The sequence below is a fragment of the Nipponia nippon genome, unplaced genomic scaffold, assembly GCF_047370975.1.
Source record: "Nipponia nippon isolate SJK-2023a ecotype South Korea unplaced genomic scaffold, ASM4737097v1 scaffold_6, whole genome shotgun sequence".
Classification (NCBI taxonomy): domain Eukaryota; kingdom Metazoa; phylum Chordata; class Aves; order Pelecaniformes; family Threskiornithidae; genus Nipponia; species Nipponia nippon.
Genome location: NW_028262380.1, coordinates 19,228,469 through 19,249,752, shown reverse-complemented (window position 1 = coordinate 19,249,752; position 21,284 = coordinate 19,228,469). Strand labels below are relative to the sequence as shown.

The 21,284-nt window shown below is 36.2% G+C and overlaps 1 protein-coding gene across 6 annotated transcripts in view; it reads left to right on the top strand.

Annotated features, from left to right (window-relative positions):
• KCNIP4 (potassium voltage-gated channel interacting protein 4) overlaps nt 1–21,284 on the top strand; it is a 466,803-nt gene that overhangs the window by 266,872 nt on the left and 178,647 nt on the right. The gene's annotated exons all lie outside the window — the stretch shown is intronic.

Sequence of the window (21,284 nt, the reverse complement as noted above, 5' to 3'; positions counted from 1 at the left end):
GTGTCCAGGAAAGACCGAGACAAAAACGGTATTGAGTACTTCAGCCTTTCTAAGTTCTCTGTCACTAAGTTCTGCACCCCATTTCATACCCAAGTTCTCTCCTCTGCTATACCATAGCAGGTTTTTAATTTGAGAATTGCTATTTTAATAGCAATATGTAAGAAAAACAAGAGGGTGAAGCTGGGAATGAGGAGCAACGGGTACTGCTGATGATCCTGACCTCCTGTTGATTGGAAAGGAGGTACTTTTACCTCTTACAGAACTGGAGGGGGAGAGCAGGTTAAAAAAGACAAGTGGTATTACTCTGCTGTCTCTTAAAGTGAGGCAGTGGGATCTGCTGTTTTGTCTGTGTACTGACAGTCAGTGCAGCCTCATGGAAGCTCAGAATGGATCCAAGAAGAAATACCTGCCCGTGTTAGGTCCCAAACAATGGAGTTGTTAAAACAGAAGATTTTATGAGAGAAGACTTATGTGAACCCTTAAACAGCAAAGCAACACTGGGAAAGCTTTTTTTGCTGTTAAGTTAAAGTAAAAAGCAGCTGTAGAAAACTGAGAAGCTGAAAAAGGAGAAGTCAGATATGGAAAAGAGAGGGACAAAACCTGTGGGACATTGTTCCTAGAAAGTGAAAATATTTTTCAAGTAGGGAGTGAAAAAAGAATTTGTGGTAAGGTAATTTGTTCCACTATTTTTTTCCACATTATGAGCACAATAAAAAAGCCTTCAAGGACTTTACACTGTGATTTAACACTCATAAAACTTATGGCACTATTTTAGAAAGTCAAGTAATGATTACAAAAAATAAAATCCTTTCTATTTGGCTCAAGCAACCTATTTTGGGTACTGATTCTTACAGATACTGAGGGACAGGATGAGTTCTTAGCCTTGGAAATACTGGCAATAGCTTCTGAACAAAATTAGTAAAGCAAATATGGACTCATAATGAGTCAAAGTGGCCAAACAGTAGAAAAACAGCTTAGAATAATTTCAGCCTGATGTACTGTTCAGCCATCATTCACAATACTGACCCTGTATTTCTTTCACCTTCATGTTTTCCAACTGACAGCTCAATGCTTGGAATTTGGACTGCAACTGGAAGTTGGAATTTGGCCTTTGACAGTGATTCCTTTAACAATTCTGGGTGCAGATCTTGCTTAGTGTAGCTTCAGGGTTGCATTACTGATGTCACCAGTGAAACTTTCATCCTCATCTTCTAGTTTATATTTCATCTGTTGGGTATGTAGGGTTGTTTTGGCTTCCCCTTTATGCAAATTGTTTTTCTAGTGTCCTTTCATAATTGTGAAATTGTGGCTTTTCCGGCACTGAGATGCATATTGTCAGTTCCCAACAAAATTTTCACTTTTTAATTAAGTTCTCCTCCTAACTGTTTAGGAGTATTATTGCCTTCAGCTTTGTGAGGCTATGACATTTCAATGCAGGAAAGATAAATGTTACTGGCTTTGCTTTTGTTTTCTTCCATGTGACACATGAGATGTCATGATAGCTTATACCGGAGTAGGACTCCCCCTGTGCTTGTATGTCTTATGGAAGACTAATTCAGACCATCCAAAGTCATTGCCTTCCAAGCTACCAGTAACTTTGAAGTAGATGATGGTTCTCCAGCTCTCCTTGCTGACATCTAAGTTCATCCATAGGAAGGAAATGCCAGCAAGTTTTCAGCCATATGGATCATCTCACAAGGTTTCAGGGTTACCACAAAGATCAATTTTCTGGTTAGAAATTGATAAAGATGTTGTCAATTTACTTTATGGACATTAATTATTCTTTACAACACTCTTGTGAAGTGGAAGCGGAATTATTAATTTCGATCCGAACACAGAAAGTGCAGAGAAATAAAATGATTTGAATCAAGTTCCCCAAATGAAGATAATACTTAGAAACCAGCCTTCTGATTTTATAAGCATTTTATTCATCAATAAATTTTCATTTAGTTTAATGGAGGAAGAATCAATACTTAAATCTGTTTCTAACATGAAAATTTATGAATGCTGACATAAGTAAAAAATCTAGCATACTTTTGTGTGTATACACACTCAAGCATTGTTCACTTAGATTGGCAATGCAGAAAGAGGGGAGTTCTCACAAATACCAGAATTTTGCAAATGGGTTTGTTAAAGCTAATATTGAAAAAGTAAACTTGCACTGCATCATCAGTTCCGCTTTATAACATTGGCCTTAAATGTCATGTTTTCAACATACTTGTGGGAACTCTTCTATGTCAAAAAGTCATGAGTTTGTTGTTCCACCGTAGCTTTGCTAACGTACAGCTGCACTGATTTGTGCCACCTGAGCATCTGACTATCACAAAACTTAAGAGGATTTTGATTTCAAAAGGAATTGTTTTAGCAACTAATGCTTTTTGACAAAATTACGTTCATCTCACTTGCACTCCATTCTTTCTAGAGATATTATAATTCATGTGAAAACTGAAGCTGCAGCAGGTATTGTCACAGTGGATGCTTGAATAGTTTTCTGGTAATGATGTTTAAATCCTTTAGCATTTGATCCCCACTCTGCCATTATCTGACAACTATTATCTTTGTGGTTTTGGAATATTTTTAATGTGTGTCAGCTACTGGCCTCAGGGATGCTGTTGCTGAAAACTGGCATTTTCAGCATCGATTCCTTGCCTAAAGGCTCAGCAGGACAAAATAAGAGTAGTCAGAAGTTGGTCCGGTTCCACAAAGTTCAATTTGCAGCATTAAGGGTCTCTCTTAAATCTTCCAGGCTCCTATTGTTCAAGAAAAATAATCAGAGAAATGAGAAAGACATCCTGAATAGAGGTAGTTTTCACAGTTAAAAAATGCTTGCATCTTTGTGTTCAATTAAATATACTTCCCAGAACACAGATCATTTTCCAACCATTTTAAAAATACTTTAACTCCTCTGTTAAAGATGCCTTCTAAAGTGTCTGTGTCCTGTAGGAAAGAGCTACCTGACAGATTTTCAAGAGTGACTTTAATATGTGCTTACAAAGCTGCGTCTGCTGTGTGAAATCACGCTGCTATATGTTTACTAAACTTCGCATTACACATTTGTATGCACAGGTATGGATATCTTGAACTACACAGGCATGAAATTTCTACTTTGAGGGTAAATGCTGACACCGATGGCACAAGAGAAGAAGACACTTCAAAAATTGGTCATTATTTGAAATAAAGTTGTACCTTGGCACAAATTAGTCCATATGTACTAGTTAGAAACTGTGATATAAATGTTCTTACTAATCCCAGGAATCACATTGTCCTGTTTCTTGGCTATTTTCTTAGCTTGGAGATTACCTGTTTCTCTTGCATTACTGCTGTCAGACCAAAAGACAGCTTCCAGACCAAACCACCACTTACAAATTGCTTTGAAAAATGCTATTTCAGTCCCACTTACTATGCCAAAATCCTCTAATAATAAATTTGCAGTCTCACAGTTAAGCTGTGAATTTGAGAGTGTCTATGCTTCCTGCCTTTCTCAATGCTACCTGGCTTTCTCACTGCCTCTTTACATCTTACTACTGCCTATGTTACTACACTGGAACACCATTCGTTATACACTGCTCTTTAAACAGTTTTCTGTTAATTACCCTAAGTAGACCTAAGGCAGCTATTCAAAAGCACACACTGAACTACAGTAATACGCTTTGGACCAATGAAAGCTCAGTTGATATTAGTAAAAACCTCCAGTAAATCCGAAGCTCAGATTGCAGTACTGAGTTGTTTACTAAAATTTGTATGATTCTTTACAGTGACTGAAGCTCTTACCTATACAGTAACACAGGTGAAACTATGCAAAAATCGACATTTCAGAGAGCTGTCTTCTGTTACCAGTCAAATCATTAGCAGTTATTACACGTAGAGCTTTTCTTCTCTTTTTGACACATCCACTATCAAAACCAACCTGAATCCAAAGTGGGAAAAAGGGCATGGGGAAAAAAGCATGAAGCTATTTAAACATTTTCCTGCCCCAGGTTTCATGAAGTGCTACTTAGTATCATAAGGCTTTTCACAGTATTAAACATACCCAATATACTTTTGAACAAGCTATTATACCCGCAATGCACAGGACAGTGTTGTGCAGGGATATTTGCATGCATTCTGGTAGCAGGAAAACTGTGCAGTGGTAGTTAGCTTAGTCTGAGAAGAGAAAACGAACATTGAATGTTTATACCTGTCAAAATGTAATAATCTACAAGAATTGTGATGGCTTCTATGACTTCTTTAGTAGCCTTTATCCGGCTGCATATAAATATTACTTAGAGAAAACACCATTCAAATCATGCCACTGACAAGGTCATTAGATACTTCATATTATATTGTTTTGGAATTTCAGAGCAATCTTTCTTGGCTTATCATAGGATCATAGAATGTCCTCAGTTGGAAGGGACCCACAAGGATCATCAAGTCCAACTCCTGTCCCTGCATGGGACAACCCCAAATTTCTCACCATATGTCTGAGGGCATTGTCCAAATGCTTCTTAAATATTGTCAGGCTTGGTCCTGTGACTGCCTCCCAAGGAAGCTTGTTCTAGTGCTCCACCACCATCTGGGTGAAGAACCTTTTCCTAATGTCCAACCTAAACCTCCCGTGGCATATCTTCCTGCCGTTCCCTCGGGTCCTATCATTGGTCATCAGAGAGAAGAGATCAGCGCCTGCCCCTCCTCTTTCCCTTGTGAGGAAGCTGTAGACCGCGATGAGGTCTCCCCTCAGTCTCCTCTTCTCCAGGCTGAACAGACCAAGATTATGATTCCAGCTGTACTACACCAAAAAAAAAAAAAAAAAAAAAAAAAAAAGAGAGAAAAAAGCAAAGAAAGGGGAGGGAGGGGGAAAGATCTTTAAATCTATCTAATAGCAAGCAGTTAGCAAATGGATTTATGAAAAAATTGGATTGCACTAGTGTATCGTTCTAGAATAAACATCTAAATTTGCTATTTGTTAATCTGAAGATTCATGACAGTGACAGCCATAGAAATTTTTTTTAAGGCAAGTATGGGAATACAAGTTTTTCACTATCATCCTTCTTTTGCAGACTTCTGTTGACAATTTTTGAAAATTTGACTACATGTTCATCTCTATCTGCAAATACCAGAATTTCCTTAATAACTAGTCTAATACAACTGTGGCCTTAGTTGCAATTGTGCTACTAAATATTATGTAACAGAATAAGTTACATTAGAGAATAAAGGGAAGGGTGAGAATAAAGGGAACAGCAGGGAAATAGACATAATATTTTTTTCAGGTTTATACGCCATAAGGAAAAATTGAAAGCAGGCTGAAGAGAAACACAGTAAGAGCTTCAAACAAGTGCAATATTGCTGAAAAGTGGAAAAAGAGAAACTGTTCTCATTGCCACCATGGTAGGATGGAGTAGAAAATGTGATAGAGTTAAGTTAGGTATTAGGAGCAACTTCTTAGCAAAAGGATAAAGTCTTAGAAAAACAGAATGGGAGGGAACATCAAGAGGTCATTTAGTCTATCCTGTTTGCCCTAAAAGAGTCATCTGTTCTTGCCTCTTTCCAGGGAAATGTTTGGTTAGAGGTTCAATAGTCCTAGTGACTCACTGTGTTTGGCTTTAGAAAGATTTTCCTAATATGAAAACTGAGCATTTACACTTCCAGTTTTAATGCAAATATTTCCTTTCATAGGTGCTATGGAGTGCCCCTGGTTCATATGGCAAATTTTTTATCATACCCACCCATTGTCTCTTCAATCTCTTTTCTAGGTTAAATAACTCCAATACTTTCAGTCTTTCCTGCTAGGTCAAGCTTCCTAGTCCTTAAATCTTATAGTCTTAAATCTTGCTGTCTTCCAATCTTTCTGCAAGTTGTCTACAACTTTCTTGGAATTAATATTCCAGCTAAAACCTTATCAAAGCTTAATAGAAGGATCAATTCATGTATCTTGCACATAGACAATCCTCCCCACTGCTTAAAGGGGATTTTAAAGAAAAAAAATTAGACAAATACTTGTCAGGAATTAGCAAAATGTAAGTTGATTTTTTTTCTTCATTAAGGGAAAGGCTCTCTGACCCATCAAATTATCTTTTAGCTATATTTTGTATGATTCTGTGAACATATTTTGTACTTTCATTAACCACGATTCCACAAAGGATATCACAGTAACTGTACCATTTATTGTCTACAGTCTGTAATTCCGAAGTATATTACAAATTCTTTTTTGCGTTAATAGTATGTGTAGGGACATTAAATAAAAGATCAATGGAGTCAAAATAAATGAAGGATTTTCTACCTTGATCTATTGAGCTGATTTCCTTCCCTGAAAACTATGTTAGAAAGGAGCACAAAGTGGTTGCTATGAGTACTTTCCATACCCTTCCACATTCCTGAAGAGCCAGACCGACATTTCAATTCTTGTGTTTGAACAGATGTTTCTTCTGAAGCACAAGTCATCTGTGGCAATTAACTAGAGTCTTTTCAATATCAAGAACTGTCTTTCTGATGTTCACCCACTTCTATGCTTGAAATCAAATACCAAGTTCATCAGTGACCTGCCATTACTTGAATGACATCTGACAAGAAAAATGATATTTAACAGGGAAACAAGTCCACTCAGACCATGAGTCTGACTGTACTGCATTTTACACAAATGTAAAATACTTCAGTCATCTAAGCACCTAATCTTAACCACCTCCATCTTTAACAGGGCCCACTTTTCCTGTCATGTATTTGTCCGTGATCCCTGCTGAAGCTGAGGAATAGAGGGGGTTGAGAGAGGAGAGAATAAAAAGTTTGTCAATTCAGAATTTTTAAAATAAATTTCAATTAAAAAAAAAAAAAAAGCTGTTGTTCCTTTCCCTTACAGAGCCAGGTAGAATTGATTTGAAGACACAGTTACACAAGCCCCTAAAATTAAGCTGAAGAGCAAGTAACTCGTCAATGTTCTAATCCCATATCCGCACACTGTATCATAAATTTCTCTTTATATTAAGCTTTTCCACTTGTTTTGTAATGTTCTCTGTAGAGCAGTTTTGCTTCCGAGTGTACTAAATGACAAAGAAAGGAATGCACATAGGAATGACTTACATTGGCAATCTTTGAAAATTGAATGACTCTATATTTTCTAACATTTGTAAGCCATAATTCTCTTATATGCCAATATTTAACTTTTTTCTGTCTAGGGAAGGATTTCTGGTGAGAAACCCCCGACATTGTTTCTCCAAATATTTATTTTTTCATTCACAGATCTTATATAAAGAATTTCAAACAAAGCTGAATTTAGTAGAAAAAAACAGCCCTATAATTACATTTTTAATTTGCACAGAATTAATGTGGGTGGAAAAGAAAATAAATAAGTGTCTTCCTTGCTACAAGCCATTGAGCTTCTGATTTTAAAAGGCTTATCTACACTTTATAAAAAAAGTCTACTTCCTATGTTTTATTTTTAGATTATACTATGTGGACCTGCCTAATGTTGCCAAACAAAATAATGAGAAAATATCTTCGAATGATAAAAATTGTTCATGTAGTTAAATACCTAATTCGTCCTTAATAAAGATTGTAAAGGAAATTATTTGGTTTATCTCTCCTGGAGGCAACATATTTTTCTATGTACTAGAATGATATGTGCATTTCCAGATTGCACCTATTCTCTCTGGGGAACGTCCTTCTGATATTCAGCCCTGCTGCCGAAAAGCAGAATAATAAATATGTTAAGTATTCATACAGGCAATCTGAATGAGATATCACTTTTGTAACAGTTCTGAGAAATAGTTTACAGCAAGAAAACAGTACACAGTTCATCACTGATTACAAGACAGGGATACAATTCAGTTAAAGCTGACCTTGAAGTCAATGGCCTTGGATAAGTGTAGGTTTTCCTTAGCAATTAAAAAGCTTGAAGAGTAATTTCTCTAGAACACTACTCTTCATATCCTTCTAAGCTCTCCAGTGATTTTGTAGTCTAACTTTTCCGTAGTGTATTTCCTTCCTGAAGTTGACTAAGCACTAAATGATAATAAATTGTTACCTCTTTTCATACAACTTCAGTGTTTTGATGGAGAGCAAAATGTTACTGAAATTTGTGGTTTGGGGCTTAAGTGTGATTTTATGAGACCATGACTTACAGAAACCTCAAGGCACATTTTTAAACGAATCTTACTCATTTCTGTGCAATTAGAGGAGTAAAATGTTTATTTTCTATGCTATATATTAATTCATATCACTTCAGTAGGGTGAAGACCTTGTAACCATGGCAATTATGTCACATATTTTTAATTCTTTTTCTTTAGGGAAAAAAAAAGTTAGCTAGCAAGTATTGGGCCTGTTTTCTCTATGTAGCCTTGTGTTCAGAGTCAGAGGTTTTAGGATTTTCTTAGATTTGTCTTTCTTCTACTCAAAGGAAACTTTCAAGATCTGGCAGAACGTGATTTTAATATAGAATCATTAATTTATGGCACTGCAAATGCTGCAATATAGACAACATTTATAGATAACATAGAAACAAACATATAAACTATAAGCATGCTTTTTATTGGTCTTGGAAGAGCTGTCCCTTGGAGCTTTAACAAAATAAATGAGTTACTGTTTGCCACGGTGCAGAGAGGAAGCTGAAACATAAGAAAACGTTCATATTGCCCTAAGCTAAACATATGGACCCAAGGAATATTACAGAAAGTGATATCTTACAATATGTAGTTTGGTAAGTGCTCATTTTGAAAAAAATTTGTATTTAGTTGTGATAGTACACATGTTCTACTGACCTTCACTGTTAAAGAACAATTAAAGCACCACAATAGAGATTTGAATGAAAATGAGCCCTTCACCTAGCTTGAGGGAGAGAACCACTGTTCTCTATAATTGTTTTACAGCAGAGCGAGTGGATCTGATCCTGCTTTTGCTTTGCTTTGTGAATGCAATACAAAGGATTTGCGTAAACCCAACATCATTGTTTCCACTTAAAGGGACGCTTCCCAGCTCCTAGCTCTGAAGAGAGAATGTTGATTGAGCGCTGACAGTGTGCATGGGTCCTGGGCTGTCCTGCAGCCTGGCTGACATCCGAGGCATGAGAGGGGCTGGGAACCAGCGCAGGTACAGGCTGCGCAGGCACCAAGGATCAGGTTTGTCTGTCTCTAGGGCTGAGGCCGCTAGAAACAGCAAGAGCAAGCTCTTGATCTCTTATGCTTGGCTACTGAATGCCTCTTGAAATACACAAGATTATGATGCTAAGAGCAATAAAAGACAGAAAGGCTTGTTAATGGAGCTGATTAGTTGTAATCCTTCATTTTAGAAGGGTTTAAATAAAAATTACATTAAATACTTCCAGTTACTCATGTGAAAGTAGTTGGCATTGTCAGTCCAACTTCAAATGGGTATGGGTACCTAACTAGAAGTCTTGTCATCTTCAGCACAGAAGCCAAGAACTGGATGGAAATGAAAGCAGAACACTTTTACTGTTGCTCTGTGTATACCACTCTCTGAGGAAATAGCTTAATTTTTATCCATTCTGTGAAATAAACTCAGGACTCTGTTTCTGAGGCAACAATGTTAGTATTTCTCATGAATCATGTTTGTTTCAAGTGTCCATTTTTACAGCTCCCAGGGTCAGGAAAACTACTAAAGTTATTGTTTGAAAAATTAAAAGAAAAAGAGATAAAAAGTCGGTGCTGAAAGTATATACTCAAACCAAAATAATAAATATTCACACCTAATTATATAAAATTAGGCCTGTTTATAAATGGATGGGGCATCATTTTTTCTTTTGATTTCAAATCATGTGGAGCACTGGAGAATGGTGTAGAAGTGATTATCCATGTTTTAATACACTTCTATTTTTCAAGCAGACTTTTGAGAACCTGACATAACGCAGAACTCAGTACTTTTTAAAACACAGTTTGCTCAGTTTACAAGTATATGCACTAACGTGAATGCTAAGAAAGTAAAGGACCAGATTAAATGTGCTTTAAGTGCTGTATTGCTATACAATCAGTTAAAAAGGGTTAAAACAAAAGCTCTAGGGGAAGAGTTTCTCATTGTTTATGCCTTTTAGACTTGAAGACTTGGCAAACCCGCTGTGTAACTATGCCTGCTGCTTGGAAAATGGCTTTTTCCTTTTTATTAGTCTAACTCAGGCAGTGATTTATTGAGCCAGAGACGGATAAGGCAGCTTTAGCTCTTCCATTAACACCAGCTGGGGCCTACATCACATAATGTTGTGTGAATGCACAGCTTCATCCCATCACATCCAAGCTGCTACAACCCCCAACCTCTGCCAGTAGTATCATAACTTTCCAGAAGTTATTTATGCCAGATATTTCCTTAATTCTTTGTTTTTCTATTTGTTTCTTTTCTCTGTGATGTTTTTCATTTAATGTTACACAATCAAAGAGGCTAAAATCAAGGAAGCAAACTGAGGTACATGTAATACTGGCAAGAAACAATACAAATAACCTCCTTATTATCTGTGATACGCTAAGAAGTCTCAGAAAACAGATAAGGGAAAAATGCTTCACTTGATTCACTGCATCTTAAAAAGTCCACTGTAAAAAACATCAGTAATAAATAAATGAATAAGTAGTTAGTTCAATGGCAAATTTGTTTAAGCATCTGTTTGTGTATCGGAATAAATGCATATAATTCAAGACCTCTGTAGTTACTAACCTTAGTATAATCCATCTCTATGTGACTTTTACACTAATACATTTTGATAGCTTTTCAGGTTATTATACATACAACTGTTGCAAAATATTCTCATTAACTTTAGCTTCAGAGCACTGGATCCAATACTGCTTCTGTTGGTGAAAATCAGCCCACCTCCAGTAAACTTTTAGCACATCAGGGTAATCCACTGACTGCTATGTACTCATCCAACAGCTCTTAAATTTCTCAGTCAGCTTTTTGTTTCTTGAGCTTTTTCTGTCAAAGGGAAAACAGTTTTCTATCCCCTTGTAGGAAGCAGATATTCACTTTCCTCCCCTTCAATCTTCAGGGCTTCTCTGGTGGTTCATTCACCACCAGCAGAATGAAGAACTGCTGTTATAGGCCACTGTCAAATGTTTTTTTCTTAATGGAAGGGATGATGTGTAATTTGCTTTCTTGGCTTAAATAATGCAGTGGGAGAAAGAGCCACTGTTTCCAAATGGTTTTTTTTTTAGCTGCAATGGTAGAAGTCCATGTTTATCAGGATATTAAGCAAAGAACCCTGCTGGTTTGTCTTCAAAGATAAACTAGAAAAAAGCTCCTGCTCTTAGCTCAAGGTGTTCCATAGTTAAAATTTTTGAAAGTGTTAAATCCAGCTAGTGTTGAAAGGTGGGAGATGTCAGAGAAAACTTAATGTCCGCATCGTAGTGAGGGCAGAGGTTGAGAGCAAATTCGCAGCATGTAATTTCTTTGCTTTTGATAACACCTGTTAAAGAAAATTTGCTGTAGAATTGTAGGGTGTTAGAGCACTTCCAGGCTTTTCAACCCAGGCCTGCAGTAGTTGCACAGTTCTGTTTGTTATCTTGCAGGTAAGAAGCCAGAAACAAATGCAGACATGAATAAAATGACATTTAATTTTTTTTTCTTTGCAGTGCCAGCACATGAGATAAAGTAAGCTTTACCCTGTGGAAACTTATCTTGAGTGACATGATGCTTTTTATCTGTCACCCTATTATAAGGCTCACATTCTGTATTGCTAGCTTTTCTACTTTCTCCTCTTTGGTTTCTTTAAGCAGAACACTTGACATGTAACTTACTAAATTGTTAGGCTGTTAAGTTAGTCAAGGTAGCATGTCCTGCCAATAAGAGCACTATACAATAAAACAGTTCAGAAGTTTCAGGCTGTGTCTAGACCGTCTTGATGGCCTCAGCAGTGAGGTCAAGTGACATGGAATGGCTCATGTTTGTATTTTTACAGTTATAAGAGACAATTTACATCCATAATATCTATCATAGTCACAGGATTGCCATATATACAAGCTGTTTAATTACTTTTTGCACTTTACCTGCTTTCCTCCAAGGAAACTGCCTTCCTGCCCAAGGGTCAGAAGCACTGGTGAGATCAGTGTACTGTTAAGCCCTTGAAACGTATGCTCATGCTTGGTCAGGAAGTGATCTACACACAGCCCTTGGCTGCTGGCAGTGAATTCCTTCATGACTGATGATGAGTATACATTTGATAAGTTGACCACAAGTTCACAGACTCTCACTGTAGTTGGCTGAGCCCTTCAAAACTTGTGCAAAACGGCAAATGAGCCTTACATCACTAGTGGGTACTGGGGGATAGGAAATGCCAGGGTGCCCCATTTACGCAGCATTACAGTGAGTGCATTACCCTGGGCAAGTGCTCGGCTCCTAGAAAGGCCTGAGGAAAGCCCATCCTTAGTCAATGTCACTTTCTTTCCCCTTGAGCAATGTCCTAAGTTTGAAGGAGCAGGCGGGATCTTGAAGGTGTCGAGGATCCCTGCTAGAGCCTCAGCTCCTCACATTTCCCCCCAGACTCCCAAGAAGTTTTAAGCTTTTTTAATATTTGTAGGAACTGAATTTCCACTGTGAAGTTTGTGCTTTTATCACAAAGACACCCTGAGCACATATGATAAATAACACTTAACAGCATGACAGCAAGCTTTCCCTCCTCTTCTTTTTTTTAATTTCCTTTAGTTACATTTCTCTTGTCTCATCATACTTTCATTCTCTCCACACAGAAATTTGAAATGGTTACTGTATCTCTTAATAAGATGGAGCTAATCAGTCACGACAAAAATCATTACAGAAAATGATAATGGGAAAAACATTCATTTGAGTTCTTTCATTATGTCTCCTGGGGTACTCATTTAAAACCACTGAGTCTAACCCAGAGCACAGTGCAATTCATGCCTCCTCCTGTTTCATGCTGAGCTCAGACTTCAGTGACACAAAATGGTTTATCAGGTTGAGGTGAAAGGTAGAATGGTAAATGTCATGAGGAATAAATATTGGTAAGGCAATATTATCATGTGTTTATTAGTTGGATGTTAAGTTAACTTTATGTTAATGATGAGAGAGGTAGCTGAATTAACCTGTCTCTGGTTGCTTTCAGCTGTGAGGTCTTAGCGAGGGATACCATCTCTTTGGATGTGGGTCCCAGATTGTTTATATCTTTAGAGACATAGTTAGGAATTCTTGATTTCTTCACTGTCTGCTGGTGAACAGGTAAATAGTACATTGTAAGATGTGTACTATACTTTTTTAGTATACCATAGCCTACCACTTCTACCACATCCAGATGCCTGCCCTTGTGCTGTTGCTCTGAATGAGCACATGGTGATAAAGAAATCAACAGTCAAAAAAAGCTGTGAAGAGGAGATGCAGTCTCTTTGACCACGGTGATGCAGAGGTGGTGAAGCAGAGTTGAGGCAGACTTGCTGCTGCTGTGTTTGGGAATCCAGTAAAGAGATGCATTCAGAAAGAATACAGTAGAAGTCAGAAACTCTCTGAATTTCATGTAACAGCCTAAATTAGTTGCTCAGAATTTCTCATAGGCTAAACCTGAGTTCTTCATCTAAATCCATACCAGACAGTGGGAGAGAGGTGAAGGAAGTGACTGTGATCCCAATCATAATATCTCAATCACCTACCACAAAACCGCCAAAAAAAGTGGCTTCATAAGAAGCTGTGCTCAGAGAAGGAAGGTAAAGGGCTTGAGTGACAAATAAACTTTACATGTTGACTTGATTTAGAATTCTCTTCTTTTTTCTCAGCTAATGTGAAAAAGGTTTTTGGCTACATTACATGTGCCAGGAGAAAATTATCTAAAATTTTGTGGGAACCAGTTGACAAAGTATTCTTGCTTAATAGAGATGGACAGGACTAATCTTTGTGGTTTTGATAAAGGCAAGGAACAATCTAGTGCTTTTTCATATTTGGATTTGAAGTCCTAGGTCTTTGCACTGAGAAATGAAATTGGCCACAAGGTTTAGACGCTTATGAGGCTTGGATTTTGAAATCTCACAGTTGTCATTAAAGAAAGTTGGTATATGGAAGTTTGATTAAATTTTAATATTAACAATTAAAAAAGAAACAATTTGAAATCAATGTCTTGATAACTTGCAATGACAACATAAAAATGGAAATTAAGGAAAAAAGGAAGTAAAATGTAATTTTGTATTTGTTCTAATCATGTAATTTTTTAGCCATTAATGATGTTTTTGGAATAAATAAGTTTATATATTATGCACATATATTTGTACAAAAAACCACAGAGATTTCTTTCTGTAGCAATATATTGGACACTGGAACATTTAGGCATTGGAACAGACTGCCCAGGGAAGTGGTACAATGACAGTCCCTGGAAGTATTCAAAAAACTTGTGGATGTGGTTCTTAGGGACATGCTTTAGAGGTGGACCAGGCAGTTAGGTTAACAGGTTGGACTTGATGATCTCAGAGGTCCTTTCCAACCTTAATGATTCTATGATTCTATGACAGTCTCTTCTGTATGTTTTGTAAGCTACTTAATCCAAAGTAGAGTTTTACAAAACAATCACAGAAATCACAAAATGTTTTTCTGCATCTTATTTATGTTGTCATAAAGTGAAGTGCATTGACCTTACATAAAGCTCTCTAAGCCATTTGGGAATATATTCTTTAGCTAGCAATTTCTTTTAATGTTCTATGCTCAAAGCCAATTCAATTTTTGTAATCCCAGACTATGGCTAAACATGTCCTTGTACAAGTGCTGAAATATTTCATCAAGAAAAACATGAGTTTGCAATCAAAACAAATAAATTATTCATATTTCTGTACTTTGCTAAATAAATTGTTTGATTAACCAAACAAACAGAGTTGTATTTCTTGCTGGGTACAGATATTATATTATTTGATATGATTTGTGGAAAGAGGCTTACTTTTTATGTACTGATTGGGTATAATATTCATCTCATAGTTAAGCAAATTTTAAAATTAGCGTAGTCTACCATAAAATACTTCTTTATGAAAAGAGAAAATTATTTTCACACTAGATAATTTCATGTTGTTTATTTTGGAGCCGCTTTTGAAACCTCAGTTCATATTGAGCAATAGTTACCCAATGGGACCACTTAACTAAGGACTATCCGGCTCAGAGCTCCAAAAGTGAGACTTCTATTTATATCAGAATTCAAATAGAAATTAAGCAGTCCAGTAAGATCTTAAAGATGCTTGAAACCAGAAATGGTAGGAAACTTATATTTATTTGTTCTTTATTGACAAAATTTTTTGCCACTTTAGCTGAGGCAAAGAATCAAAGCGGGTTTTGACAAGATAATGCTGAACAGACATTTGCTCATATCTTAGGTACATGCTGGGTAGTATATTTTGTTAAACGGGCATGAACTTCCAAGAGTAACAAGTATACACAGGTTGGGGAAAAAGGATGTTCACACATAAGCCATCCTTCTGTCTCAGAGGGTACTTTTGCCAGGTAATTCATACTTATGAAGATCTGAATGCTAATATTAGGAATATTATAAATGAGATCTATTAAAATTTTTACCGGTAGTCATAATACTAATATACAGATTCAATTAGATCTTTTAAGGTGAAGGTAGAAAACCCGAATGGAACCAAAATTTGCTCTTCCTCCTTAATGGCTGTATCTGAAGCTACTTCTTTTGCGGATAGTCCATACAACTGGAGGTTTTGTTCAGACTCTGACTCGTAATTGTTGTAGCTTCCTTTGTCTTTCTATCCTCCTTAATAACTAGGTAGTTGATCTAGTCTGGATACAATGCCTTTATATTTCAGAAAATGTTGATATTTCAGCCTTGTGCAAATCTTCATTCCTTGAAGTGAGATCATGGCACAACAGAAACCATGTTGCTTTACATTTTAACTACTTAAATGTTTTCTTTACATTTGACTCTTGCACCACAAACCCTCTACACCGTTGCATTCATCGACCTTGCTTTGCCTTCCATTAAGTGCAAATGTCTTGTTTCTCAATCAGGCTTCTCTACAACTGCACTGTGCACCTGACTTTTCTCCCTTCATTCTAATTTTACTCTTTCTGTGCCATATGGTTTATCCATCAAGAATGGATCTGACAGTTGTCCTCTGTTTTTTCACACTCCTGCAGAACTGACTTACGTCTTTAAATTATGTATTTCTGGACTTTTACAGTTCTGAGTTTAGAACAGGGCCACATTACAGAATGAAAGGAAAATCTTACAGTGCTACTTGGTGATCTGGAAAAAAAAAGCAACACTCTGAAGTACAAGTCAGGTATAACATAAATTCTGACAGCAGAAACCACATAGGATCCAAAAATAAAATTAGTAACAGTTGTTTTAATAATATAAAAATGAAGTAAAACCTCTTTGATGCCAGTGTAATTTCAGACAGCAGCCTCTGCTAACAAATTACAGTTAAAAAAATAGGATCTACATTGTTCTAATACACACTGATATTGTCACACTGCTCACTGTGATGAATATCGTGAACTGGAGATGGAAATTATTGTCTTTGATCTGTGAAATGATCTTCAGTTCTAACATTGCACTGTCCTGTCATGTCTGGTGAGCCTCATAGCATTACATTTTCATTGTTGTTGATTTCTGAGGAATTTTAGGCTCTGCTTTGTGATTTCAAAATTTGAGTATTACAAGCAAAAGTGACTTTAGATGTGTACATCTATGAATGGGATTGCCATGGCCTGTGAAAGTGGAGGTTTTTTTGTGTAATTCCAGTATTTATTACTAATTTTGATGGTCTCAGGAATACAGACATACCAATGTAAACAAATCATTGTGATGACTGAGATGGTGATTTAAATGCCATAAAAGATCTTCCTATTCATGTGATATTTACTGTGCTTCCTACAAAAATTTATTAATTTCCTCTAAAGTTTTAAATAAAGGAATAATTCCTTTGACCAGCAGAGAGCAGCAATGATATACTTTATAAGAACCTAACTGTGAGTCTGCCTTTGCAAAATCCTGTTGCAGTTCTAAACTGGCATGAGGGATGAATAATATTATTGTGTACGATTATCATGAACACGTATTTATGGGAAAAATTGTGTTAAAATAAAATCCATAACGGGCAAAATATGCCCCCTTTTAATTGCATTCGTTTATAGAACCTTTTAATTTAAAATACTTTCTATTTAATTTCTTATTTGTCTATATGATAGTTACAAAGATTTATTACTTAGCCTGAACTATTTTTAAGTCACCCTTATTCTTAGTATATGGTTGTGTTCACATTAATCTGAAAATTTGCTGTGGAGTTTCTCTGCATTTGTTGGACAGTGTCTATATTTTAATTTATACAGTAAAATTTTAGCCCCATAAAGGTCAATAAGAGGTTTTTCCACTGACTTACATGAAGTCAGAATTTCAGCATTCTTGTGACATATATATTAATAATTCATTATAAAGAGATTAATAACATAGGGTTAAAAAAAATTCTAACAGTGCTTATTTTTTTTTCTTCTGCTCTCTGATCACAAGGATACTTGTGCAATTCAATAGGCTCTGCATAGGAAGGATAAGAACCTCAGTTTTTCCTCTTGTAGAGTATCCTAACACCACCATTAGAGATTTGTATTCTGTTGTGGCTCTGTGGCTCTTGCATGCTTGGTTCTGTAGTGGTACTCTAGAATATATGACAATCATTCTTTGTTATCAAGCTTTTTGGCTAACCCTGAAAATTAAAAAAAAAAAAAAATAAGGGAGCAATTCTACGACCCACTTCCTAGTGGGACTAGTTTGCAAAGTAGGAAAGAAGAAGCATTAATAATGCCACTATGCTGTCACTTTTGGAAAGAAAGTGGGATTACTGTTGGTTGACCCAGTGCTGTCTATACGTTGTGCGTATATTAGCATTTTAGTTCAAATGAGGACTGTGGTTCAGGAGTGAATCTTCTGTTCCTGCTACCACATGGAGCAATCTTACTTTCAGAGCAGTCTTACTTTCAGAGGATATATAACTAGAATATATGTTCCAACCACTAATGAATATTCAGTTCTGGGACATACCGCATGTAGTTCAGAGTAAAAACCCTGTGAAAAATATGAATATATGTGTATGTAGGAGCAACGTCCCCTTGGCACCAAGTATTCTGCCATTCAGATCCACCCATACTGCACCATGCCAAGGCCCCCCTCACTAAGGGAGTTCAGGACGCTTCATGCTTACAAATTTCAAAGAAGCTTGGGTGGCAGCTAGCATTTATCTGCTTACACAGAATCTCCTCTGTGTTACTGCCTGAATGCTGGTGTGCAGGAAACTCTGAGGTCCAAACTATAAATGCTATGTGAATTTAGGTTACACTAGGCTTGGGCAATGCTGAAGAGGAAGTGTTACGAATTTCTCATATTCTAAATCCAACGTGAATTGCACTAGCTCTCCCTTTTTTTGAGTGTTAACATAACTTGTATTTAGTTCCTTTTGCTTCAGTGTTTCTATTGCAAACTAGGAGCAATCATGTCACAGAGATTTTATAAAAGTAAATTCAGTCATGTTTATGCGTCACTGAGGTCCTATCACGATGCGCTCTGTAAAAAAGCTAATGAGGAAAATACTGCTTTCTTCCTTCAGAACAGGTCTTGAATAGTGTGTAACAAATCAGTTGTGAGAGTGCAGACTGGGTAAACAGGGGGAAAGAAAATATTAAATAGTTCTTCATTAAATGAGTACCATCCTTTCTGTAAATGTAAAGAAAAATGGTCTTGAAGGAAAATAATGAAATAATGTAATTAAAGATCGTATCAGCGTTCATATGGCCAAAGCACCTGGCTTAGAGTTCTATGGGAAATTTAGTTCTGGCATTTCACCACATGAATGCATGATACTACAACCTGAGTAATATTCTTTTAACAAATTACTTTACTGCAATGCACTCAAATTAGGAATGGAACAGGTTTAATTGTGATTAAATTATAATTCTTACCCTTTAATTATTTAATTTGATTTAATTATTTGGAGTATTATTAAAAAAATTACAAGAACCATTTCACGAATCAGTTGTTCATTGATCTTAACTTATAATTTTATTAAAGATATTACTAACTGTCATTTCCATAATTATTGTCACAGCAGTATTTGTATTGAACCAATGCTAGATTCTTACTTTGCTAGGCATAATACGCTGATAGAATGAGATACAGTCCCAGACAAGGAGAGATTATTGCCTTTACCAGTAGCAAGGGCAAACTGTAGAAAAGGAGACATTTAAAATTGAGGCCAAACAAAAAAATGGGGTGCATGCAAGTGTCATGTTGATTTTGACAGTGGATTTCCTTTTATTTAAGTAATTGTATTTCTAGGTGGAGTTTTGTGCAGAAGGACTTAGCTATATAGAATTTAAAGAAGAAAAAAAATTGAACAAGGATGTGAAAAATAAATGTTGGTTAAGGGAAGAAGAGTATGGTGGGCCACCAGACAGAGAATTAATGAGAGAATGGGAGCAGATAGCCCTAAACACAAAGAGAATTAACTTAACAGGGAAGAAGTTATTCTTTAGCATCTTTTGTAAACTTAACTTTCTATATGGTTTTGGCATTACTTTCTTGATCCTTCAAGCTTTGGTTAACATTTGATTTCAAATTCATTAATACAGAGTGTAAAAATAAATTTCACTTAAAAGGAAAGATTAAATTAAAATGCTCATGTTTCCTACAGTCAGCCGCTAATGCAAGATTCTGCATGTAAATGGTTTTATGCACACACCCGGTGTGATATAAATAACAATACAGATGAGGGGATGATTAAACATCAAAGCACATATTTTTACCTTATTTCTTGATTTTCTTTTTTCTCAGGCATTGTTTAAACAAATAGAGCTCTTGCCTGTTTCATTTCAGTTTCTGCTTTGCCAGGATGTCCAAGAACCAGTGTTGACTGCTCCTACCTCTGCCTTGGACAGGTTCCGTATGCAGACCTTACCCTGTACATACCCCACCTGATAACTGTCTTGTGGAGACCTCACTAGTGTCTGCTTCATGCTGCTTTGAAGATCCCCCCACACCTTTCAGATGGAGCAATTTTGTTGATTATTTTTGTTGATTATTATTTTGACCAAATGAGTCTGTTGAGGAGATGATAGGCAGAGAGAAATCAGTGGGCGTAAGCAGAGATTGCTACAGCACTTTATGTGGTGGGTTACTCGGTATGGATGAAATAATAAATTGTATAGGACCTAAAATGAACCTTCTGCACACCCAGTGTCAAGGCCCTGACTGCCCCGGACACCCCTGATTTTTACTTGTTTGTTTGCTTTTTCGCCCAGCTGGACACTTTTGAGGTTTAGCCAGAAATGGAAATGTCAGACTACAATAAGAAGGTGTGTGCTTGCCCTCTGCTTGCAGATAGTCTGAAGCAATTAAAACATCTCACAGATTTCTGTTATGAGATTTTCATACCTTTTTTTTTTCCTGACCTGAGAGGTCCTTGTGGCACATTACAAACAGAGTTTCTCTGATATTAATTAACATCTTTTTCAAAGATATTAATAGAAAGAGAACTGTGAGGATAACCATGATAATATTATGTATCTACTTGCTGAAACAAGTTGCTTATTATAATTCATATCTATATTATATTTTATTGTATACAATTATGTTAGCTATAATTAATGGTGGATTATATGTTTCTTATTAATTCTATATTTGTTAATAAATATAGCTATCATATTGTAAGTAAACTGTTTGGAATTTTTGTACTCTTCATGGGATTGCTCACAAATAAATACTGTCCTTTGTAGGTTACATTTCACGTACGTCTGATGAGCAATACATAAAAGAATACTATGATTATTTTCCTTTTGAATAGCTTATAACTTACTCTTTCTAGTGCTCATACTTTTCCTTAATCTGCTTTCACAAACTAACCTTGACTTCTGTTTTTATTTCATGTTTTAGTTCCTCCTTGCAGCTCTTCATAACGCAAAAGAATGAGCAAACCACCGTGATTTACTTTAATCTTTAGCCTATTAAATCTTGCACTTGAAGGTCAAATTTAAGCAGAAGCAAATCTATGCTTCTTTAATAAACTTTAATTCTACAAATAAAATGTGATTGAAACTAAATTGTAGTAGGATTTCATTTTAGAATTTATTTCTTCTTCATCTGGTAAATATTGGTTGAAGGGAGGATAATGAGAATCTGAAGTTACTTGTTCCCCAGAGTACAGGCATCATTTTCATATAGCTTTTTTAGAATGTTACAAGAAGATACCTGGTAAAAATAGTAAAACTATGAGCTTATGGTAGGAAAATAAAAAGTCAGTGAAGGGTAACAGAAATTATTAGCAATATGGGGAACTTTTCAGTGTAAAGCAAGATGAGAAGAAACCCACTGTTTGTTCTAATTAAATTTCAAAAAG